This window comes from Pholcus phalangioides, unplaced genomic scaffold (genome assembly GCF_987345545.1).
Source record: "Pholcus phalangioides strain wild (caught in Gottingen) unplaced genomic scaffold, Ppha-v1.0 ptg000015l_1, whole genome shotgun sequence".
Taxonomy (NCBI): Eukaryota; Metazoa; Arthropoda; class Arachnida; order Araneae; family Pholcidae; genus Pholcus; species Pholcus phalangioides.
Window position 1 is genome coordinate 49,006,363 of NW_028301608.1, and position 26,521 is coordinate 49,032,883.

Here is a 26,521-nt window from a genome sequence, read left to right on the forward strand (position 1 = left end):
GTTTGCGTTTGTGAATTTTTCAATTTAATCGAATATTTCCTCGATCCGTCTAATGTTCGAATTTCGGCTTTGAGTCAGCCAGTTCCCGAAGTGGCTAGAGATCCCTGGAAAAATCCCGATAACTAAAGACATAATTCAGGGGTCATCGCCAAGTTGGTGCATTTTTTCTTGATAATAATGTCTACGTTAGCTATGGCAGCCCATCAAACCATAGTCACGATGCGGTAACCATATTTTGTCTTCAAAATTTTACAGAAGAAACTATGTGTGTCTATATTTTCTCATTTTCATAGTTTTTCTCTCAAATTTCTTTCTTCCCTATCATTACAACTAATTCAATATAGCTACTATATATAGCCATGTATCAGACATTAGCGACTAAAAAATGGATTTGGGGCCTAACGGACCGTCTTACATCAGCACATCAAACTTTGGCCAGGGCTCTCCAGACACCTCACGAATAAGCCGACCGAAGCCCGAATTATTTCTAAAAATTGAATTTTGGCAAACCGTTCGGCCATTTCGTGAATGCATATGATTTTTTCCCCTAAACGTCAACCTCGGTTGTAACGAAACTTTGTTTATAACAACAAATTCGCGTGGACATCTTCAATCTTATCATATTCCAGTTTGACTGAAATTATTTCGGGCCATTTTCTATGTTAACTTGAAATTATTAACACGGATAACGAAATTCATTTCACATAATTAAATAGATGATACCGACTATGATTTGTCACTTTATGAGTTTGGTCATTAGTTATCGTGTCCACAATGTCTTTCTATCGTAATGGATAATACTGTTACAATTATAGTCATGAGATATCTCGCGGAAACTTAATCAATATGGAGGTGAATAATGTATCTTTGACTCTTCCATTCTCAGATTTAGTCGCACTAATACTCGATGCGGGGAAATGTATTCATTGTAGTCTTTTAAAGTTTCCCGTTACAAATTCACAGTTTCTAAAGGAATTGGCGTTTCGTGAATCATGAGCTGTCTGATGGCCATTACCATAAAAATGGCATCAGACACCTTTTTACGATGGTTGTCAGTGCCAAAAGAAAAACCGCTTATTTTTAAATGTGTCAACACTTTTTTAATATGCCATAAAAAAATTTCATTGTGCCTCGAAAAGGTTTTTTATCAATGTGCCGTAAAATTTTAAAATAGCCATGGCACAAAAGTTTGAAATAAATGCGCAATGCAAAGTATCGTAAGCCAGCTTAAATTAACTTCGACAGATATTCTTTATCGCCATCTATGGGCAATTAACTACCTAGTGAGTTGTGCCGGAAGTGTAAGTGTGTGTACCTAACAGTCTGAGTGCATATATAATGTTTTTCCGGTTCTTCAGTGCTGCTATTTTCAGCATCAAAGGTACCAATAAAAACTTTAAAATTGATATGCTATTAAAATAAATGTGCCATAGAATTTGAAATAAATTCGTTATCCTCATTCCTTAAATTAAAAAAAAAAATCGGGAAAATTTAATAATCGATGTCAAAAATTTCAAATAAATAAATAAATAAATAAATAAATAAATAAATAATATATATATATATATATATATATATATATATATATAATGCCATAGACATTTTAAATAAATAAATCTGTCATAAAATTTTAAATAAATCTGCTATAAAAAATATACCATGAAGTATCCCAATTCTGTCAAACTGGCCTAAAAAGAAAAAAAAAACCACTGGAGCTCAGTCATAGTCATATTCCACTGAGCGATCTTATTTTCTGGATTACGAGAAACTTTATGAAATTTAAAATGGTACTTACTTGAGTTATATTAACTATATTGATTACACACTTATTAACTAATCAATTTCTTTTTAATCTTAAAATGCTGTCATCATTTCTGTATTATTTTGTCGATTCCCTAGTTGGATTTCATCGGTATGCCTTTATATTCGGAATACACTTGAATTATAAGTTATACACCGAGAAAAAAAAATCAAACTATTGTTTTAATATAAATGCACTAATTTCATTCGATGTTCTTATTACGTCGATATAATAATTCTGTCACGGAAGCCATTCTGATTTTCTCAAGGGAAACACGACGTAAACTGTAGAATTTCCTTTCCTTCTAGATCTCGAGATTGACCTTCGTGTATTCTATTCACTATTGTTCTGCAACACATATATACGTATTCTTCAGATGAAAATCACCTAGTAACCCTCCTACTATTATGCCGCTTATGCGTTTATTTCTTTTACCGTCTGTATGGGTTTAGCCTCCCCCCCCCCCCCAATTAATGAATGATGTCCATACTTGACATGTCCTCTTACATCCTACCTCTTCTATTGTGTTTACGTGACTGAATCACCTTTACGTATTATCGTTCGTCGTCGTTGATTTGTGGCTTTGTGTTTTACCAATACAGTTTCCTTAACGGTATGTAATTCTTTATGGTACCACATCTATTTGATCCAGTTTTCAGATGAAGACAGAGGTCGAGATCATGACTATAAACTATTGAGAGATACCGAGGGTCATGTCGGAAAGAAGTTCGGACGAGTTCGTTCGCGTAGCTAGCTTAATTTCACGCTACAGTCACAAAAATGGTCATCGCATGGTTAAGTTGAAAAACCACACGTTGACCTGATCTCGATTATTTCCACATATATATAAGAACACGTTTCTCATTCTGATATTTTTGTAGCATTTCGAAATCACTCGGAATCATCGAGACATAATCGAATTGTACGCATTCCGAATGCAGTCAAATTGAATCACCAAGATAGATAAGAATCGTCATTGACCTGGTTTTAGCCGTTCTGATTGAGCCTCAAACATTAGACTCCGCTCTAATTATCCCATTTGGGTGCATTAAATGACCATGATGCGATAAAATGAACAAGATTGGAATAGATAAGAAACTAAATTAAGTTATAGAGAGTACCATGTGTATGTGCTTTTTCTTCATTTGATTTCTAGTTTCAAAACTGAAAATTCTTTCTACGGCCTTCATTATTCAAAACATATCGAATAGTACATATTATTTGTATTTATTTTATTTAAATGTCTCTCAATCATTGTTGAACAATACTAAGTTACATCCAAATCTACGTAAATGCAACTGAAACTGGAAATTTCCCATGATGATAATGTGCGTCAAGTCCTATAGTGGGCACCGTTTTTTGAAATCGTGGATAATGTTATCATTCGGGATTAGTTATGTAGAGAATTTCCACCACATTAACATTTAAGCGTAATGTTTTTAACTTACTTATGTGATGTTCAAGAGTTCTTGTGAATTAATTTTTTACATGGAAAACAAGAAGGCAATAGTAATATCTTCATCATTAATTTAATTTAAATTTAATGTTCCGATATTGAATATGCCAGTGTACCCAATATTCAATTTTATACGACTCGTTGAAATGATTCCTGGAGAGTTAGACCAAAAGATATAGAAATAGTCCTAACACGGACAAATATTTAATCATAACACTTCACTCATAGTTTGAAAAATAGATAGCAGCACTAAAAATTCACGCACAACACTAGATACGCACGCAAACTGTACATAGTTACGGGTAATAGTTACATAGTACATAGTAAATTGTACATAGTGATAGACCGGAGTTGCATTCGGTTTGAAAGAAAGAACAAAATACTCGTGTATGTGGAAATTAGAGAAATATTTAAAATTCCCAAAGGTGACATGCAACACCCCTCCCCCCACGTAGGAAAGTGGGTCAGACAGGACTCCACTCCGGGGACCAGGATGTGAATCGCATTTTCCCACACTTTAAACTTATGATGAGCGATCTTGTGGAAATTCCTGACCTGGGCGCCCGCGAAAGATCCCAGCCTATGGGTCTTGCTACGTCCCATTATTAACCAGATCATGGCCCACCACCCTGTCGCAATGAAAAGATACGTACAAGCAGGTGTTCGAAGGAGACCTGGGACATGGTGGAAAATATTTGGTATGTGCAAGTGAAGTTTGTTTCTGTGTAACGCTTGTTATAGTGCTGCCATCAATTTTTCAAACTATGAGTGAAGTGCAATAATTGAATAGGTCTTGCTACCGGATGGGGGGGGGGGGAATGAATGTTGTCGTGAATATGAAAATTTATTTTAGTTCGAAATTCCGTGATTATATGGATTTCATCAATGAATTTCATTCAGAAATGGTCCTCGAAAAAGTGATTAATCACTTATAAAGCACATAGAAGTGATCCAGGGGCGAAATATGGCTCAAAAGTCAAAACGTTTGTTTACTCTCATGTGCTATAGATCATAAATTAAAAAAAAAATTGCTATACTGACCATTACGGAGCAAGCATACCAGCTCATAAATGCATTGATATAAATATAACAATAACTTTGCGAATGCTTTCAATAAATGTGTAGAAGAAAACATACCAAAGGTTGAATATACAATTTTCCTCAGTAGCAGCAACTATACATGGAAAGACACCACATATAAAAATGGCAGAAATGTTTCCTCCTTAATCTTTCTCTGAATGAGGAGGAGGAGGAGGGAAAAACTCATTCCATCAGATCGTCCATTCTTATTCCTCCATCATATAACTCGGATAGTAATATCTTGAAAGTTTAATTTAACTAAAAGAAAGGAGGAACGAAAATGCACCCGGAACGGGAATGAATGACCAGGAGAAGGAAAAGGACGGGTGAATAGGTTTCGCCTTCAATCATCCCAGGATTATGAATTTCGAGAGATAGAGAGAGAGAGAAACAGTTCTTTCCTTCCATTCCAACCTCTTGATCCCTTTCCGCCCTACAATCTTTTCAAATTTAATTTATACTTCCGTTTCTATTTAGAAAATCAATTACTGAATCTGATCAGAGTATAAGATAAGGAAAAGAATATCTTTCTCTCTCTTCCTCTCTCATCTCTCAAATTTAAGACAGACGTTTCAATTACATACGCAAGAATGATTTCACTTCATTTCCCCTGGACATTTTTTTTTAAATGTTTTATTTCTATAAATTTCAGTTACTAATAATTTCTAGAACAAACACTACATCTCAGTTATTGCTTTGAAACGGTTTTCCAATTAAATTATTCACTATGAAGTTTCGTTTTATTTTTCGGAAGATTCCAATCGATGGAGCAATTTTATCACTAATAATATTTTCTTTTTCCGATCTTTTTGAAGAGCACTCGAATATTTCCGGTAATTTCGGATAATTGAAAACTTTTCTTAGGAAAGTTGCTTGAATTAATTTGTGAATATATATATATATACTAATACTTTTAGCTTGATCGATTGGAAATTATTTTCAATGGTTCGATCATTTTTAATGACATATCTTGATGATGATTTAAGGAAAATATTTTTTTTTTGATCGGATATTATCAATATTTTCATTGGTACGTATACAGGACCTGACATAAAAAATGTGACAGTATTTTGTAATATAGATACAGTCGAGTTGTTAGAATCGTGGATAATGTAATCACCCGTTACCAATTTTGCAAAGAACGGAATTTGATCCAATACCATAACATATAAAAAGGCGTTTATAATTATCGGGACTTCGGATGATAAATTTTTTTCCGCTTCAAGATTTTTTTTTGCGCATTCTGAAGCCTAAAGATATAAAAAAAACTTTTTTTCCCCTGTAAGTTAACGTTATCAGACTAGGAGGCTAGAAGGTGTTTTGTCCCCCCCTCTTTTTGTTGACAAACATTTCCATACTTGATATCGTAATCAGATCGTAGTATTCTCTGCGATCCATGTACGTGTGGAGCTGCTTTTACAATGGAATTCCTATAGAAAAGGCAAATGTATGAAGAAATAAAAGCCTTTTCCTTCAGTTCTTGATCTGTTTCTTCCAGTTGACCAGATTCATTTTTTTTCCTTTCCTGACTTTTTCAAGGGATCTATGAAATGTATTGTAAATATTCCGGAAAAATATCTTAATTCGTGATACACAGTGAAACCAGTTTAAGACGGGCACTGTATGAGACGGAAACCTGTCTTAAACGGAACAAATATATAGTCTTGTGAATAATTAGTGTTTTTTCAATCATAGGAAGCTTCTTTAAGACGGAAACTGTCTAACGCGGAAACGGAAGCCATATTTAGTCTATTTGTAGACACAAAACCTGCTAAAACGGAAAGACTTTTTGGCCAAGTGCAAGTTTTTGGATGGGATGAAAGTTAAGTCGTTCTGATGTCTTTTTTCAGACAAACTCTTTCGCTTCTTGGAGAAATGATGAATGCTTATTATCTATCTGAACTGGTTCTGAGGGTCGGGTGTGAGAGGAAGTGGATTTACTATTGAAAATTTAGCAAAAGCTCTTGTTTAGAATTTATTTCATTTGCGATAGAAATGGTGACTTTTATCAGAAAACACTCCTATTTCTTGGAAAAAGTTTGGGGAGAGTAATACACGCGAGGGGACTGAATTATTGTTCACAATTTAGCGATACCTCGTTTTGGCTACTTTAGAGATTTTCATTCAGTGTAGAGACGGCCACCGGCAACAAGAAACGGGTATTGAATTTGAACACAAAAATGTTACAGGTATGTGGAATCTTCCTTCCACAAACATTATTGATTGTTGATCTCATTGTCACTGCTGTTTTAAAAAGATATGTAATTTCTCAATTTTTATTTTAAATATACTGAAACCTCTCTACAACGATACTCGATATAACGATTTTTCCTTTACTACGATAAATCCCACTATAACGATATTTTAGGAGATTTTTAAAATCACTAAAACGATATTTTTTGCATATTTTGTTCAAAATCGTTTTGAATTTGATACTGTATCAACTTCGTCACTTGTTTTCCTTCCTCTGAAGGCATCTGATATCATCAATGTTTTGCACTAAAAAATCACCGAAAGACGCGAGTTTAGTCTTGTTACTTTCTGTGTAAGACACAAAGTGCAATGCGGTTGCACTTCTTTGTGCAGGGGCAATGAATCAAATAAAAATTTTTTCGGCAAATAAATACATAAGAGCGCATTTTCTGTGGTATTAACAATGTCGATGTAGAAAAGATGACAAGAAGAGCATAAAATTGATCTCATGTTAGGATAATTTTCCCTCTGGATGTAACGATAATCCCTCTACAACGATATGGTCTTCAAAATATCGTTATATCCAGGTTTCACTGTATTAAAAAAATTCCATTTTTGATAAAAGTAAGTGTTCATTCTATCCAGGAGAACTTTTCATATTGAAGTTTACCTATATTAGTGCATTAAATATGAAATTTCAAATGCATAGCTATTTGAAACAGCAAACATGAAAAAATTCAAAATAATAATACGCATGTCTATGTTTAACGGTCGTTGGTTAATATAAATTAGGGTGATGTTCTCAAAACTTAAGTTTCGTAAACGATAGAAACAATTCACTGCATATATTTTTATGTGCATTTCTATAAAACGGAAACCTGTCTATAGTCCGTTTCAGGTTAACTTTGCAGTGAAGAGGAAGCTACGAGGGAACCTCATCACTCGTTGCTATGGCAACAAAAGCCTCTTAACCAATGTATCGATGCGCGGCCTCGGTAAGGTATGGACGATTTCTAGGATACCGCGAAAATGTCGTTGTGGTTGCTATAGATTTTTGGATAATGGTAACCAATATTTTTTTCTAATTTAAAAATTTCAAACGAAGAAACATCGGTTCAAAACGATATTTTTCCTTTTTTTTTTCACAAAATCATTAAAAAAATTGAAATATTCTGTATAAATGATCATCATAAAACTCCGATTTATGGGAACTTTATTTTGCGGCGGAGGAGTACACTCTCTACCTTTCTCTCCACTGCAAAGTTAACCTGAAACGAACTATAGAACGGAAAATAATTTCAGTCACTTTACTTTCCGTTTCATACAGGTTTCACTGTACATTAGACAGTTGCATTCTAACGCCTCACAATGGCTTAAAAACAAAACTACTGGATTTTACTGGAGTGAAAAAAAGATGGAACCGGTTCAACATTTTGTAACAAATTATGTAGGCGAAAATACAGTTGCCTCGTTTTACCAATACCCGTTTACCACACATCCTGTTCAATCAAACGGGATATATGGTAACCGTACTTGCAAACGGGACATTTTTCGGATACAGTTATTATTCGGTTATTACTATCAGAAACCTTGAGTCCCGGTGTGAACACATCGATATAGACTGTGCATGAAAACACGTGATCTTCATTTCGAAATTTTACACATGGGGCGCCATAGCCCAGGTCAATAAGATACTCGCCTGAAGTACCAAAGGATATTTAGAGGTGTCGAGAGTTCGATACCCGGTTCGTCCTTGTCAGAAACTTTCCTGACACAAGGGTAGACAGAAACGTAGACATGACCCCAGAAAAAGGTTGCTACAGCAGGGAGTCCCACATCGAGGGGTTAGCGCACCAACCCCTCGGTGAGTATAAAAAAGGCTGCCGTGAGGAACCGGCAAATAAATTGTAGGCCCTTGTCTAATTAGACCTCGTGTGCAGAAAGTGACCGTGATGCGACAAAAATGATCATATGATCAAATCTTATACACGTCGAGTGGCCTAATTATTGACCGACAAAGGCAAATTCCATCCATGCAGATCGTTATGAGTAGGCCGACTATTTTTTCATGGATGGGGGAAAACGAGGGATAAGGACCGTAAATATGGGAAAAATATGGGACATCACCAAATATTATCGAAAGTGTTGCCAACTTTGGGGGAAACTACCAATTATGGTTATAATTGCTGAAAACATGTCAATTTGCGAGAAATACAAGGATATTACCTATGACTATTAATTGTAGTCATAATTATCATAAACTATGAAAATCATCTTGATTTCAGTAAATAATATGAAATTGCGAGCAAGCTTTGTTGAAAAAACAAGAATAAAACTGAACGTTTTTTTTATATTAAAAAAAAGTCGGGATGACCAAAATTAGGTGAGAAATTAGATATGTCCCATTAAATACGGGTCATATGTTCACCCTAATTATAAGAAACGGTTTACGGCCTTTGCCATTGAAAGCTGAATACACTGAATAATCAGCTGGTTAATCCACGATGATGCGCCTGCGCTCAGCTGCCCTGAGTGACATTGATTCGATGAGTATTTAGTATTTGAATGTGATGCTGAGGGATATTGCTGACATTGTGACGTTGATTCGTTATCATTATACGGGGGGGGGGGGGGGGAACAACAATCGGTCAATGCACAATGTCCCGTTTGCAAGTACGGTTACCATATATCTCGTTTGATTCAACAGGATGTGTGGCAAACGGGTATTGGTAGAACGACGCAACTGTATTTTCGCCCACATAATTTGTTGCAAAATGTTGAATCGGTTCCATTTTTTTTTTCACTCCAGTAAAATCCAGTAGTTTTGTTTTTAAGCCATTGTGAGGCGTTAGAATGCAACTGTCTAATGTACAGTGAAACCTGTATGAAACGGAAAGTAAAGTGACTGAAATTATTTTCCGTTCTAGACAGGTTTCCGTTTTATAGAAATGCACATAAAAATATATGCAGTGAATTGTTTCTATCGTTTACGAAACTTAAGTTTTGAGAACATCACCCTAATTTATATAAACCAACGACCGTTAAACAGAGACATGCATATTATTATTTTGAATTGTTTCATGTTTGTTGTTTCAAATAGCAATGCATTTGAAATTTCATTTTTAATGCACTAATATAGCTAAACTTCAATATAAAAAGTTCTCTTGGATAGAATGCATTGTACTGCATATTCTTGGGTGAAATAACGACTGACGATTGGGCTGGCCAAGAAATAGATATCTTAGAAAGTCAGCTAGCTGACATAGGCACTCATGTTGCTTGACAAAGCTCTAGGCACGCTTTGCAGATAGGATCCGATAGGCTGTAGTGCGTCATCGATTTCTGCCATTGATAATATGCCGGAAAATTGTCAACAAATGCTGATTTCATCCAAAACCAAAATCCTATGTTGTTGAGATATACGGCATTCATGGATTAGCTCGATTCCTCCTAATCCGGGAATTGAGCTGAGTTCCTCGAGCAAGAGCTACCAGGAATAGTGAAATGCACTTCTACACCGTAGAAGTGCAAGTATCTGTTAACAAAAATTATGAACAGAGTGAGTATATAGCCTTTTTAGACCCTGTTCGCAAATGTGGAGAGGGGGTTGTCTATTCTCACTTTAGGTGACCTTTTTTTGCAGGGCTTTCAATCCTGACTTCTAAGATTATACGAGTGCTATAGTTGTGAAGTTATAGTTGTATAGTTGTGAAGTTATAGTTGTATAGTTGTGAAGTTATAGTTGTATAGTTGTGAAGTTATAGTTGTATAGTTGTGAAGTTATAGTTGTATAGTTGTGAAGTTATAGTTGTATAGTTGTGAATTTATAGTTGTATAGTTGTGAAGTTGTTGTAGTATCTTTTTGTTGTTGTTGTTGTTTTTCTATCAGCTAGAAAAACAACAACAACACTAATTTTGTGATATTTGGTCTGAAAAGGATTAGAGATAACGTGGAAATCTGATTTAAAAATAGAGGTCGCACCTTCAGAACGCATTTGTTGTTCGGATTCTTCCATACTTCACGCAGTTCATCAAACTAAAAAAAACAAGAAAATATTATGATTTTTATCATTTCAATTCTGGAGCCAATTGAGTCAATATTTGATATTAAAAAGATGATGCATAATAATGCATAATAATTTGTTATTTGAAATTTTTATTAGCCAAAACAATATTTTCGAACAGTGCCACTCTTATGTAATGCATCCAAAAATGTAATCAAAATATTATTTTGAAACGAGAAAGAAACTTATTAATCGGATATAGCCGTGCCATTGTTCAAAGTCATTTCGTCTTCACCATCTCTACTTCGAAGTCTCATCAAGCTTGCTATGTAAGTGTTATACGTAGCAAGGCCAATGTTCTCTGAAAGGTGGTTATAATGTCTACTAGACTGTGACCGGCGAAACATTTACAGACAAGCCGTGAAATAGATAGTAATTCTTTCGAAAAGCAGTTGCTCCAGAAAAAAGAGAGCGTCAACTCAAGACAAATAAGAACCTCTCAAAACTACTATCCTAACAATTTTTGAAAGGACGAAAATATGTGTGTGATAAAAAGAAAGATATTTCTGATTGATATGATGATATCCCCGTTTGGCACCTAATTCCAAAAACTCGATGACTATATTGCCTATCTTAATTTATTTTAAGCCATTTCAAAACACGTTTAGTTTCTCGTATATCATGGATGTCATTAGCTTGAAATTTTCATCGATGGAAAGTGACATATATTTTATTTTTATAGAAAAAAACCATGAAAGTAAAATCTGATACACGCGGTTTGAGCAATGATTGTTTGTGTGGGAAGATCGTACCTAAAAATCAAGAGATTGTAGAAAAATCTAGTTTTTGGTAAGATTATAAAATAGTTTAAAAAATTGTTTGCAAAAATTCGTAAATTTCACATTGAGTATAGTAATACATTACACATATGGTGTTTCATCAGAAGTGTCTTTAAGAAATAAAAATTCTACCGTTAATTTCAAAATTTAAGTCGAATATGAAAAGAAAGGATTGTGCTAATCTTGAAAATTCATTATAGTTATTGCAATACAACTTAGTTCTAAGATACAAAGAGAGAGAGAGAGAGAGAGAGAGAGAGATACAATCCAAAATTTTTCAAACATTTCATGCCAGAAAATACAATTAATGCGTTTGTTTTTCCAGGAAATTCTCCCGACTCAAGTACTGTAGAAAAGATGCCAAACATTCTGTCGTGTGTAGAAAAGAAATGTCTCAGTAAAATGGAATGTTCAATAACGAGAGCATGACAATAAACGCATCTGTTTAATCATTTATTAGTTCCATAATGAAGAAATGAAAAAAAGATGTACTTCACTGATACAGTCAGAGCCAAAATATATTCCAGGGATAATTTCTGCTTATAAGAGAAAACATTTCCTTAAATAACTACAGTGAAACCTCACTACAACGGTACTCGATATAACGGTGAATCCATCTAAGACGATATTTTCTCAAATCTTGTATGGAATTGCGTATGGTTTAATGTTAAATTCTCCTCGATACAACGATATTCTTTACTATGATAAATCCATCTATAACGATATTATTTTGAAACTTGCTCAAAATTTATTTCAATATATTTTTGAATTCCTCATACGTTTTTTATTTCTTGGACATTTATTAACATCGGTGTTTTGCAACACTCGGCCCTATAAAGTGTTAATGGAGTTGTCTGTATTTCTACTTTTGTGACTTTTGCGTATTTGTAATACAGAAAAATATATTCATTTAACTTATATAAAGACGAGACACTTTATTTTATTAATCCGCAAATAATTTGTAGTTTTCGCTGCGAATAAATGCATATAAGTACATTTTATGGTGGTACTAACAACGCCGATTCAGGCAAAGATGTCTACAACAGCATAAATTTGGTTGTGTGTGATAATAATGCTGCTCTCGATATAACAACGGTAATCCCTTTATGTTTTTGTCCCGCAGAGTGTTGTTGTATCGGGATATCAATGCTTCAGTAGGTATTTAATTTAATCATCTAAAATGAGTGATACTCTATCCACTCGATCCACTTTAATTCACTTAATTTACGCATTACATAGTTTTGCATAAATCTTCCATTAAACATTTAAATGCAATCGCAATATTTGTTACTGATTATAATTAATGATCATTCCAATCATTTTATAACTTATATGCATGAAAAGTCAATGTTATTGAGTTAAATAAAGCCGTAAAGCGTAAATATATACATGTACGTGGACCTATGTCACGAATTCCTCAATAAATACAAGTTCGAAGATTAAAATTTCTAATACGAACTGTTAGAACGCAATACGCATGCACTGGTCAGAAAAAATACCTTAAATTATATATGATAAATACAAATAAAAAAAAAAGATAATTTGCATCATTTTCCATTCGAGAGCGAGATAAAATAAAGTGAAAATATATTCCAGTACTGATTTGAAAATAAAATATGTATTTATAAGTACAGCGCTCAGTTTACCAGGACATAAATTTGAATTCTTCGAGTCGAAGCGTTACAATTAAGATGATGAGAAAGAAGTTTCGAAGTCAATAAAAGAAATGCAGTCTTGAATACATAATATACTTAAAAAAATAAAACAAAGTCCCAATCTTTAAAAGGAAAAATAAAAATTATGAATGCATTTTTCTTAGTGAAATTCGATCTTTCTGCAACTTTCCCCGTCTTTTTATTTCTCTCTCCATACATTAAAATAAATCTTTTAATGATTGGTCGATGGAAGAAGAAAAAACAACATGTTTTAAATGAGTCATTGAACTCAGTTCCTGAGGTAATTGCTCCAAAGATATGAAACAAATCCTTAAAAAAAATAATACCAGCTCATACTAAAGTAATAGCAATCACTATCTCTGAAATCTATTGGGAGGGGGGAAGGAACATTTTGCTTCTTGTGTTTTAAGGCAATTAAATCAATACACATTTATCGGCTTATTACCTATTCGGAAAACAGCTTCGAAATCGGTAATGTACATTTATAAATATGCATTATCGATTTCGAATTTTCCTGAGATGAAAATTATACTATTTGATATATCGATTGAGAAATCTTCAGTCTGTTAATTGATTTATTGTATCGACGAAGGTATAGTATGGAATATTTTTCTAATGCATTTCAACACTTGATGTCGCTCTCATTTGTACATCGATGGATTTATCAACAAATCTATAGATCTGATTCTCTTTGTGAGCATGCATATCGAGCTTCCACTTGTTATTAAGTACTGTATCAGGATCTAGTTAGACTAAAAGTCTTCTTTTGTAGCATCTGCTATTATCGTAGTAGAAAATTTACCCGAAAAGAGACACATTATTCAATCGATATGCCAAGTTTTGCTGAAAGTCGTAAAAATCCAGTCGAATCAATCATTTTTGTGAAAGAGAAAAGAAGATAGTTTGAGTGGAAAATGATTCCAGATATATAGAGGCATATATTTTGAATCATATCATTGGGTATCTCCAGGTTTCTCTTGAATGATCCGGTGATCAATGATCCAGGCCATGGCTACAGAAAACTAGTTAATGCTTCATTTTCTTTTCAGATAAGCAAGACGACTCCCATTTTGGCTACGGTTAGGGCAAGGGTCTAAAACTTTTAAGAACTGCGAGAATAGCAGGGGTGCACAACCTTTTAAGTCTGTCGGGACAGATATGCGGTATTTCTGCCAGTCGCGGGCTAAAAATTTGCATTTAAAGAGTTATTTTTGTTGTTCCTTAACATTTTATAACGTGTCCCGTTTTTTTCGTCCCGTTATTAACATCAGAATCCACACATTAAAAAATATTGTCTTCCTAGTCTTTCTTCAATTAATATACTTCACTTGGGTACATAATGCCAGTTATACAATATGCTATCACTATCACAGTTTGGGGTGGTGACTACGAAACTTATATTAACATGATCAGAAGTTATTTCAAAAAGTAATCAACAATGTATCAAAAAAATATTTATGATCCAGGACTGCAACAAACAAGACACAAACCAGCAGAATCCAATCCGAAGCGATAACACCAAATAAAACCATAATACAGAAAAAAATTTTATACAGGGTGTTAAACAATTTTTATTCTATAAGTTCCAGCACGGCCTTTTTCTCATTAACCGTTGGTAGTAGAGGTATGATTCCAATTTAAAAAATGCTCAGAAGGCGTTTAAAAATTACACTATACCCAGGCGAGTGAGACACTATTTATAGGTGAGATATCTCGTCCATGCCAGTTTAAGGGTTAGGAAGGCTGCAGATGTGTTTATAATAATTTTTTAACAAAAATTATTTTCATATTATTGGGTAATGAATCGAGGAACAAAAAGGTTGTGGAATTTAATATTATTAACAAAATTCTTATTGAACATTTCAATATGAGTTTAATGCATTTTCTAATGACGACTCAGACCAGTTTTCGTTCCATACACCAAAAAAAAAAAAAATTCCATTAGGATTCAAACGTAAAATCTTTTCAAGCTCATTTAGATTTTAACTGAATCTAAAGGAATCCAATTTTAAATTCAAATTAAATATTTCGTTAAGGATTTCAGGGGGAGGAGGGTGGGGGGGGGGAAATGTTGTCGTTCCCATTAACGCTTTTAAAATTGGTCCAAAGAAAGAACGTATAAAATTTGGCTGGATTTCAAGAAACGACCACTTCTTTCGGGGCCACCGAGTGTCATCGTCTTAGAGAATTCTCTAGATATAAGATCTAAAGAATACACACACATATAACAGAAATCAGGGGCATCAAAGGATTTTCCGTCCGTGTCACTATCGCTGAGGCGGAACGTTGCAATTTCAAGAAAAGATTGCGCGACCATCAATTGACTCATGGAACTAGTGATTTACCCATCATTACCGGAGCACCATTTTGACTGGACGATTTCTATCTAACTGTTATCTCTCTACTTTTTTATCTCCATTTATTTCTTTGGACTACTCGATTTCAGTTTCAGCCCCCCCCCCCACACTCCCAGTTTCCGCGTTTCTAGTATATATAAAATCTCGATGCTGTGTTTCCATCTTGTTTGGTCAATTGCTACTGCTGCTACTCGAGCAGGTTTCAAAAAATTGCCCTTTTTTCGAGAAAGAGTTCGGCAAAGTCGCGTGGATTTATCATTTTTTTGATGTTTTGTTTGTTATTATTATGTTTTACTTATTTGTTTCTTATTTTGACTGCCGTTTATTTCCGGTTTCCTGTACTTGTATGTAATGGATTTTGGTTATACGGGTTTCTTGACCTCCGTCCAGTTTGTCTTTTTCTAGAATATGCGAAATGTATACGATGTATATACGCGTATACTGTTACATAGAGTTATTTTCTTTCCCAATGGCTTTAAAGTTTGCGAGATGCATCGGGAGTTTCTCACATGATGTCGAAGAAAAAGATTTGTCACTAGCGGTCACATTGTACTTGAATTTCTTTTTTCTTTTCTTTTTTTCGAGAGTTTGAGAGCATGAAATATTTTCTGGAAAATCCATAACTTATTTTTTACACACGTTTTATTTCTATGCATCCACACACAAAGAAAAAAAAACGAAGATTTCGTCGCATATCTCTCATGCTTTATTTGAATATTTCGGGAGACACTGTATAATTCTTCCATCTATTTGGTGGCCGTCGATAGCAACAATATGCGTCATCGTGGAAATATTTTTAGAGAACTCTACCAATTCTCGGTAATGTTGTTCAAATGTTTCTTCTTTCCCTACAGACGATTGGTCTAGGTTTAGAGAAGCCTTTTTTAAACCCCTTACAGCGGCAATCCCGAAACATCTCGGGTTCTTAAAACTCTCTCAAAACGGCAACTCCGAACCCATTAACCGTTGTAACTTTTCTTCTCCTGATAGCATGTCTTTCTTTTCCCCCCCCCCCTTTCGTCCTGCCAATCAAATGCCAGTGGGCGAAGTCAGCTTCTGTTCAAAGCCTGATAACAGAAGGGGGAAGAAAAAGAACTTTCCCTTCTAAGTTGTATACGATTATGCTTTCAGCATAAATAACACAAACGGTAGCTTTTGCCCTTTCCTTGCTTCATTATAATTAATGTTTAATTTTGGGGGGGGGGGCGACGCATTTGTCAGCTCACGAGATCGGGAAAAAATATTCTTCTTGAAAATAGATGGCAACTTCTGGAAGATTTTGTGATTTTCACTGTGGCAGTTATAATGCGGATCAAGAAAATTTTAAAAAACCACTTAAAGGGTTAATGTCCCGTTCCCCGCCTTAAGTTACCCACGGTACAGTTGCACATTACTCAAGTGGGTCGCGAACACGCTTTCGAACCGATGAAATAGCCTATTCCTAAAAGTTGAGCACCCCTGGGGTAGATAGTGCAAAATACCGACGTTATTAAACCCCCTCTAAAGAGCAAAAACTGATGGGGAATTTAAAAATATATTGATAGTAATGTAAGCAAAGTATAAAAAGTATCGTTTTCGAGGTATTTATCGCAGTAAAGGGTATCGTTGTATCAAGAGGAACTTGACATTAAACTACAGGCGATTCCAAAAAAGATCTGAAAAATCATCGTTGTACAGGGATTTATCTTTTATCCAGGGAAGCATCGCTGTAGCGAGGTTTCACTGCATTCAGTTCTAATTACAGTATTAAGTTTGCACTTACAGGAAATTTATAGGTATTTTTACCATTTTATGAATTTATCAATATGTTAATACATTTCCAATTGAATGAAATCTCATGTAATTTACTTAAAGTATTACTGTTACAAGGAACTCGAACTTTTATTGAATCATATGTTTTTCTTTCATTCTAGGTGAGTGAAGAAATTCAGTATTCTGTTACAATGATGGGAAGATTGATCCTTTTTTAATCGTGTATGTGTGAGTTCTATTTAAACGTCAGTCATTTTTGATAATTACTTTTGTTTCACAATAGACAATTTTTATTTCAACTCCCTAAAAGTGTATCAGAACCTACAGTTTATTGACGAACAAAATCGGCTGCAATCTTGCTGTCGCGGTGTTGGTGTTCTAAACTCTCGGTGAGGGGACTTTTGTGGTGGCCTTGTGTTTTTGGGGTCGTCTACCGAAGAAGGGGGGGGGGGAAATCTATTTACCAAAATTATTTTATTGCTTTTTAAATAGGGACCGGCTCGAATTTGAGAAAGTTCCTCTACAGAAAAAAAGACAGATCTTTAACACTTACGTAACACGAAAATTCAGCTATCGGTCATTTTCTCTCAAAAATATGAAATACATATGGCAGCACCATAGAACACGATGCAGCACAATTCTAACAGTTTTTTTAGTGCCACGCATATACTCATGATACACGTTCCGACATGTATCAATTCGTTAGAAATTTTCCTAAACCGCCCCCTCCCCACCAATGTTTACGAGTCTAACAAATAAAGAGTTGACGTTAATTGGAACACCTACCAGCAAATTCAAAATATAAAATGGTAAGAATATGACCCAATCTTATGTAAAAGACGATTCTGAATTTTTATCTTCAAACTGACTGCAGTAATGAACGTTTAAAAAACCCTCTACACAAATGCAAAGCTAGGGTTAATTTTAATTGAATTAATGCAAAGCTAGGGTTAATTTCAATTCAATTAATGCAAAGCTTAGAAATTAATTTAAGGGTTAAGCGACCCGTGGCGCATTTACAGATCACTTAATTTAGTGTCCCGTGATACGTTTTCAAATCAACGAAGTGGCCCACACCGAACACCCTTGATGTAAGACATACTTTTTTTTATATAAAAAACATATTTTTAATCTTTTTTCATAACCGTGTGAAATTCCCAAAAAATAATTTTAATAATTATTATTATCCATCGCATGTAGGAAATTGAATAAATGACTTTCGATTATAGATAAAATGTTTGAAAATAATTTTTTTTTCTTCGATCTGATTTGCGGTAACGAAAAGAAGCGTCTTTACTACTCAGAGTACGTCTAATTTGTTATCCAAATTAATACTGATTTTCTACAACCTGGTAGAGGAGAGTAGACATGGGCAAAAGCTCGTTCGGAAAGATACGGAAAGAGAATTAATTTATTTCTCCAACTTCAAAGAATGATGAATTCACCGTCTTTTCCCGTTTCCAGATTTAGCATCCGTTTGTGAATCTCTCTTCCTCCTCCATCCGTATACTGTTTATCCGGCATTTCCTAACGAAATTACGCGATTCATCTAGAACTTAATCGAATTCGTTTGTAACTTAACGAACAAAGCAAATGTCCCTGCGTTAAAACAAACCAGAGTTGGCATTCATTCGAGTGTCTATCTATCGGAGGAAAAATAGATGGCGCAATACTCATAGTAACACGGCAAGAGAGAGAAAGAGAGAGATAGAAATCATGGGGAATTGGATGTGAAGTACGTACCGTACACGGTGTTTTTGAATTATGAGATAGTTTAGAAACGACTACTTGAAAATTGATTTCTCTCTACGAAACAAATCCAAGTTTACAACCGGAAAATAATCGCTCAAGCCATGATGATGGTGATGATGAACCCTTTATAGAATATGAAATTAGTGAATTCCTTTTATGAAATTCCTTTAAATCGCAAATGAACTCGCAATACCTGGATACATTCGCCTGCGAACATCCGTGTCGTACATCGAAATCACGGGGGGTTTTTGATCTCCCGATTCGGGAATAAATTTTTAACGGCTTCAATCGATGATTCCTTTAGATCTTCAGTTTCGTTCCCGTTAGTGATTAAATTGCGTATAACATACTAAAGAAAAAAACAGGGATGACATGATAAATTATTGATTCCAATTACCTTCACGGTCCTAAACTCGAGCTTACTGGAAGCTCAAAATTATTTTTCTTTATATCAGAAATACTAAAATTATGTACCGAAGTTGTCGATTATACATTTACATATAAATATTGTAGTTTAAATTATATATCAGGTAGTTTGTTAATATAAAGATCGATCCAATGGAACTCTCAGTGAGTTTTTTTAACATGGATGGGAAAGATATACATATTTGATTTATTTTTATGGACATCTTTTTCTCATACACCTCGTTGGGCATTTTGCCTGTTGTGGCGTTGTATTTGTATTTGATTGTTTGGTAGTACCGAAATAAAGTTATCTTGATGGAATCATAGAATACTCTTGCGTTTGTTACATAGATCGTCACCATAAACAGTCGGATGGGCATTAAACTTTTTAAAGAGAAGATTTGCACGTTAAAAAGGACGGTGGGTTGTCCGCTACAATGCACATTGGTTAAGCTTTATTAAGTCGTCAAGAATAAAGTGACATGCTTTATTCTAGAGCAGTGTTTCCCAACATTTTTGATATCGTGGCCCCCCTTTAATTAAGGTTAATCCACTTGTGATGCAGGTCAAAACCGGACCACAGTGGATAACCACTTGTCCTACGTGGACCCTGTGCAGCGTCAGAAAGTCAATTATGAAGCCTACCCTCTCCCCTAAAAATCACAGAAGGAGAAAGAACAGCATCTTTTTTAGTAATAATTTTTTTTTCATTTAAATGACATTTAAGACAACGGGCAACATCATTAGAAAAAAAAAAATTGTAATTGAAAGTTGTCTCCAGAACCCACGGTTCAGGAAATAGCCATTGGACAACGGTAAGAGTTAACACCGATAATTTCCTCCACCTTCATATACCCACTCTCGCACATTCTAATAAAATAAGTTTAAACTGATTCTTAAAATAGTTGAGGAAAACACGAAATTTTTTTTTTCAAATTCGATGGACTTTGTCGGTGGAAATGATGGCATCTTGAACGAGACATTCTTGTCCGGGAAACTAGGGTTCAAGGATAAAGAAGAATACAAAAGAGGAATCGTCCTGGAATAGGAAGTAGATGGTGTTCCGGGAAAAAAGAGAAGGAAGGATGAAGAAAATGACGTGTTAAAAAAGACGTGAAGCGCCTTTTGTCGAAATATTCAGTTCCCATGTAAAATATCTATATCTATATATATATGCACATAAAAAAAAAAATAAAAATTGAAAAATAAATATAAAAGATGCAGCTTCTCTCTTTTTTACTATTATAAAGGAAGGAAGGAACTTAAAACGATCCTGAGAGAGTGTCCGGGAGGTGGGACCGTCGGATATGACGTCATCTGTCATCATCTGTCAGCCAATAGCTTTCATTTATATCCGGGTTACACTATACTCTCGGAAGGTGTGGACGGATGGATACATGACCGGGAGAGGCGAGAAGCAGTAGGCCGTGGACGAAGGTTATCAAAGTGGAAAATGTCCGATTTGCTACTGTAGTCTTTTTCCGTGGATGACAAACGGCCTTCGGATGGACGACCATGTTGGATGACGTCGAGAAGAGCAGAACGGTCGGGAAGAAAAAAAGGATGGCCTTCTTCCCACTTTTTTCTTATTCCCTGACGTGAACTGAAACTAGAGAAAAATTCACGAGGCAATCCCGAAACATTAAAATGTTCCCGGTTGAATATTTTAAACCACAACTATTTCACCACCATTTCACCACCTTTAATTGTAATGTTGATCAGGGCTAGTGTGTCTATTCAATATCCACGCGCAAGAAACATCGAAGAAGTATTTCTATCATGTCCACCATGTGTTCTGAAGTATTATTATGGTGATCCTTCATACTCATCTGAAATTCAAGGTATTCTAATACCTTTCTTGTCCCTTTTTTTTTAAATGGTACGGGAGTGAACTTCAATAAAATTTTTTGACAGAAAATGTCCCCAAATGATGAAAACAATAATAACTTTTGGACTAAAAACCTTGTCATTTTGTATAAAAAAGTCATTTTTATGTCAAATTTAAGCAAAATTCATGTGATATTCCAAACACGACAGCAAAAAATTCTATAGATGGAATGTTTTGTTATTTTCACAGAGTATTCACATAGTAATGGTGCAGGTTATGGACTAAAAATCAAAATTTTGTATTATGATATGATCATAAGTTACACTCAAATCTGTCGATGTAAGTTTAAATTTTTGGAAATTTTATTCTACATTTCGTCTATAAAACACTTTAATTAGAGAAATATAGGTGATAGACATTACATTTTACTTCATAACCTTAGCAGTATATAGTAGAATGGCATGAATGTCGCTCTTCACTTGTTAATACAAGATATACGGAAGACAGGATGTTGTGAAGATATTTATTATTTGAGATGTTAATTTTTTTTTTTTAAGGAAGGAAAAACTCATCTCTGCCTCTACCGGGAGTCGAACCCGGGTCCCTCGATTGCCGGACGAGTGCTCTGAAAAAAAAAAAAATAATAATATCCCAAATAATAAATATCTTCACAACATCCAGTCTTCCGTATATCTTGTATTAACAAGTGAAGAGCGACATTCATGTCATATATATAGCCATCTGGTGGCTCGTCGTCCATGAGCTATTGACTGATCGGTTCACCGTCCATTGCTCGGTTCCGTTCGGCACATATATATGCTCTAGCGAATGAAAAATCTCTATCTCCTCTGTAGCTTAGTGGTCAGAGCACTCGTCCGGAAATCGAGGGACCCGGGTTCGACTCCCGGTAGAGGCAGAGATGAGTTTTTCCTTCCTTAAAAAAAAAATTAACATCTCAAATAATAAATATCTTCACAACATCCAGTCTTCCGTATATCTTGTATAGTAGAATATCGTATTAAAATTTCGTGATGATACAATGAATAGGTTTTTAGAAATCGTGTTTGAAACTCAAGTAAAATGCCAAAAAAAAAAAAAAAAAAAAAAAAATAGCATTCTTCGTAAAACACGTTTAAAGTTTTTATTTACGGGTTGCTTGTATGTGATAACGCAACACTAAAGTGGGCGCAACTTTGATTCTAAGCGTCATATAAACAAAGCAAGGCCATGTTTTGGAATCACAAAGAATCGGAATTTCATAAAAAATAAAAATCGATATTTTCTTTCAAAATGACGTTTTCAACGTAGTTGGATACCTCAACCCTTATAGCACCAATGACGAGATATCTCGCCTAACTTGATACCTTTTATTTCGGCAATTTTGAGATATCTTGCGTCCTCAAAACCCTCTTATTTCGGCAATGACGAGCCCAGATGCTGCGTAGCGTTTCCATACATACAAACATGCTTTCTATCCCCGACAACCTGCCAGAACAACTGCCAGTAGACGGAGTCAGCTTTTGGACGCCAAATTACGCCAAAGATTGGTAACAGAAGAAGAGAGAGACTATGCTTTTTTTTCTTTCCCTTCGGGATAGCAGATAGCCATAATCGTTGTCAAAGTCTATAGAATTTATCAAAACCTTTGTCAAAGTCTATGAAAAGTTTATCAAAAGCTTTTTCAAAGTCTATAAAAAGTTTATTAAAAGCTTTTTCAAAGTATATAAAAAGTTTATCAAAAGCTTTTTCAAAGTCTATAAAAAGTTTAACAAAAGCTTTTTCGAAGTCTATAAAAGTTTGACAACAGCTATTATAACGTCAAAAAGAAAATACATATTGAATGCATTTATTGCATATCTGCACCCATCGCACATAAATTCATAAGTCAAGCTTGGTTTTTTAATACTTTTTATCTTGTCTTCATGCTTCAAACGGAGTGAAGTCACTATGAATCTTCTTTGGTATTTAATTTCAAATCTCGATTGTTTGATGAACTTTCAATTCAAGAAACATTCCGATGACAAGACATCGATCCCCTTGAACAACGTAGATTAAAGTCAATGGTTTCCAAGACATCTCCACTGTGATGCTGTTCATGGTGTTGGCAATCTGCTGAGAAAAATGTCGGTAAGAGAATTTATGAGGGGAAAAGATTGAAAGCCAACCTGTTAAATGCATGTTAAAAAACAAAAAAGAAAACTGGAAACAGACTGTTCTTTTTTTTGTAGTTTGTTTTTTTTAATGTATATAAAATACACCACGGATTGAAATCAAGCCAGAGACTTGCTGTTTGGCTTTGTGCCTTCATTTCTAAACACTACATAAGCATTCTACGCTTGATTATCTTTCATAGAATTTTTGATTCATAGCATTAACACTGTCAGAGTTTGTCATGGCGTGAGTTAGCTTGAGCTAATGTTCAATTAAAGGACGTTAAAAACCGGTTTTACGAAATAAAATGGGAAAATTAAATACGTAGGTATGTACCGAGAATTTATGTATCCAATTCTTTTTTTAAAGAAAAATGAGGGAAAAGATGCGGTTAATAAGAAAAAGTGCCATGATAAGCATGAAACATTTTTGTGCTACTGCCAACTCCGCAATTTTTTTTTGTATATGAGCGTATAAGTGAATCTTTGAGCGCCAAGAGAGAGGCTGAGAGTCATGCTACGTGAAATTATTCAGAAACAGTCTATTTTTGGTTGTTTATCTATGTGTGTATGTGGTCAGAATTTATGCATTCTTATGAAACAAGTTTGGAAAGCGTTTTAAAGTTTGTGAAAATTGATGGTTGAGTTCTGAGATTGGTTCTGAAATGTTCACGGAAATTTCCTTGTGAAAGAAATTGAATGGGGTTGGTTTTTTTTAAATGTATTAATAGTCTACTTTTCTCCTCCTTCCGATACATCCATGAATTTGAATGTGGAACATTCACTTCGTGGCTTTGGTGTTTATTGATGTGTAAAAATTTTCGGACGTAGTGTGTTACGAGGAAATGAGATTTTTAACTACAATTCTAGGCTGACCCGTAACCAGTCTGCGGCAACTGATGCTGGAAACCAATGCCCCAAATCCTCGAGTTGAATGGAGGCCCCCCCCCCCAGGAAAAAATTTACGCTTATTTTGTATATTTCTAAGAAAATTTGGCAATTTCTTGTTTCAAATAATTTTCAAAATAAGAGTAGGAGGAAGGGAAGAGATACCCTCTTTTTCTCCGGGCACAACCGACTCTTCAAAAGGGGCCCCGTGAGGTCCCGAACAAACACGCTTCCTTGATTCTAAGGCAGATATTTTTTTTCTCTTTTGTTCCCAACCTTTTACTTTCTTAATACCCCTGGAAATCCATAGGATTGCGTATCCTTAAAAATGTGTGAGAAACGCGAGTAGTACCAAAATTGAGTGGTAGGCGTGCTTACTTCTGGAAACTTACAGGAAACTCGCACCCCATCTTGAAATGCGTCTGAGAGGCTTCGTTACTTTTAGAAAGTCGTTAGAAGCTTGCGAAGTCCATAAATTTAGCACATCCTCAAACTGAAACCAAAATACCGTAATTTAATCATTTAATGAGTTTAATTGAGGTGCCAATTAATAACTTCCGAATACGAAATTCACTAAAACCATTAAATGCTGTTGCGTTTTTTCGAGAGTACCTTCGAGCAAATTTATTGGAAATTCCCGTTCCGGAGGCTACTATCACTTTGGTCGCCATTCCAGCTGACTTGGCTTAGAATGGAATTCACTCGATTTTAGTAAAGGTTTTTAACGTTTATTGTTACATGAATCCTTTGTTCTAATAAAAATAATTCCAGCTCCACCCCCACCCCCCTGGCAAAAAGATAAAGGCTACAGACACCTTTATATAGAATAAACAATAAGTTGATTCTTTTCTAATTTAAGCTCACGGTTTCAGTAAAATGGTTTTGAGCACAACACGATATTAGAGTATAACATATTTATGCTGTCAGCGTTATGCTTGCTTCGTGTTATACTAGAGAGCTGTCATCTATTCGATATCTTGAAGTGAAAATTTCGAATGTCAGAATTTTCACATCATATAATTGTCATGTTGAACGTTTGCTTGCTTTCAAACTTTTCAAATAGGTCTTAATGTCTGCAAAACGGAGCTTTTTAGACATTTGAACACAACGTGTTGCTTCTTCCAGAAATAACGACAGTGTTACTCATTGGTGACAACTGGCAGGTATTTGCAATATTTATCGATTTCTCGATGTACGGTTCTTGTCTTAGACCATAGTTTCCCAAACTCTATGTTTCATCGTTCCCTTCTTGAGAATTTTTTTTCTCTCATCGCCCCCCAACTCAAACGAACCCATAGGATCCTATGCTATATTCTTAGCTTCTGTCCCCCTATCTTGGACCATTCCATCAACCACCAGTAGGCGATATCGCTCACTTTGAGAAAAACTGTCTTAGACATATGGCGGATTTCTGGATGTACGGTTCTTGCCTTAGACTATGGTCAAAGCGCTACGATGAGGGAACAATACCGGGTTGAGGCTTTTCCAACATCCAGATCGTTTTCCAGCAGGATCGAAACACCTTCTGTTGACATTTAGCATTCCTCAACATTACTCGGTTCGGAGAAAATATACAGACAAAAGAAAATACAGTACTCACATCGAACTTTTCTCGATACGTCTTAGAAGTTACTTCGTGTATCTCGTTGTCTCTGAAACTTTAATGTGTATTTTTAAGGAATCCCTTTTTCTCTAAAAATTGGGGAAAGAGGTTTCTCATACGTGAATGGTATTATAGATATTAACAAACCACTCAATTACAACATTTACATTAACAAGTACCAAAAACATATTTGTGATGTATCAAATGACAATAATGAGAAATGATAAATAAATATGCCCTTTTTTATATGCTTACATATTATGAAATATCTTAATGGAAAACCTTTTCCAAATTTTTAGCCCTAAAAGAAATTAAGAGGTTCATTATACACGTTAAAATAATGTACGTTAAAAAGGGGGAACAAAAATCAAAACGAAAAAAAAAGCGCAGGTGCCACGGGCCACTAAAAGATGGCGCTGCTCCCAACTGTGATTGTGTAGGTGAAAGAACCTTCCGAAAGATGGCGCTTCTCAGAGGGGTCATTCAACGGGTTTTTTCCCCCTTGCATAAACAGTCATTTTCCCTCTATATTTTTTTCTCAACTCTTTGCTCATTTTTTTAGTGGAAACATCAATTTTATGAAAAACATTTCTCAAATGAAACAATTGAATTGAACAAAAAATCTTAAAAAAAAAATTTGACGATTTTTTTTTTTCAGATTTGATTATTTATTTCTGACAATAAAATTAAACAGAATCTATATTAATGAAATCCTAAATTCTGAATGCTTCCAATGA

At 34.8% G+C, this 26,521-nt stretch overlaps 1 protein-coding gene and 1 non-coding gene across 4 annotated transcripts in view; both read left to right on the forward strand.

Annotated features, from left to right (window-relative positions):
• LOC149076142 (cell adhesion molecule Dscam1-like) overlaps positions 1 to 26,521 on the forward strand; it is a 600,278-nt gene that overhangs the window by 52,814 nt on the left and 520,943 nt on the right. The gene's annotated exons all lie outside the window — the stretch shown is intronic.
• Positions 21,988 to 22,059, forward strand: TRNAS-GGA (transfer RNA serine (anticodon GGA)). Its single transcript has one exon. It is a non-coding gene; the product is annotated as a tRNA-Ser (tRNA).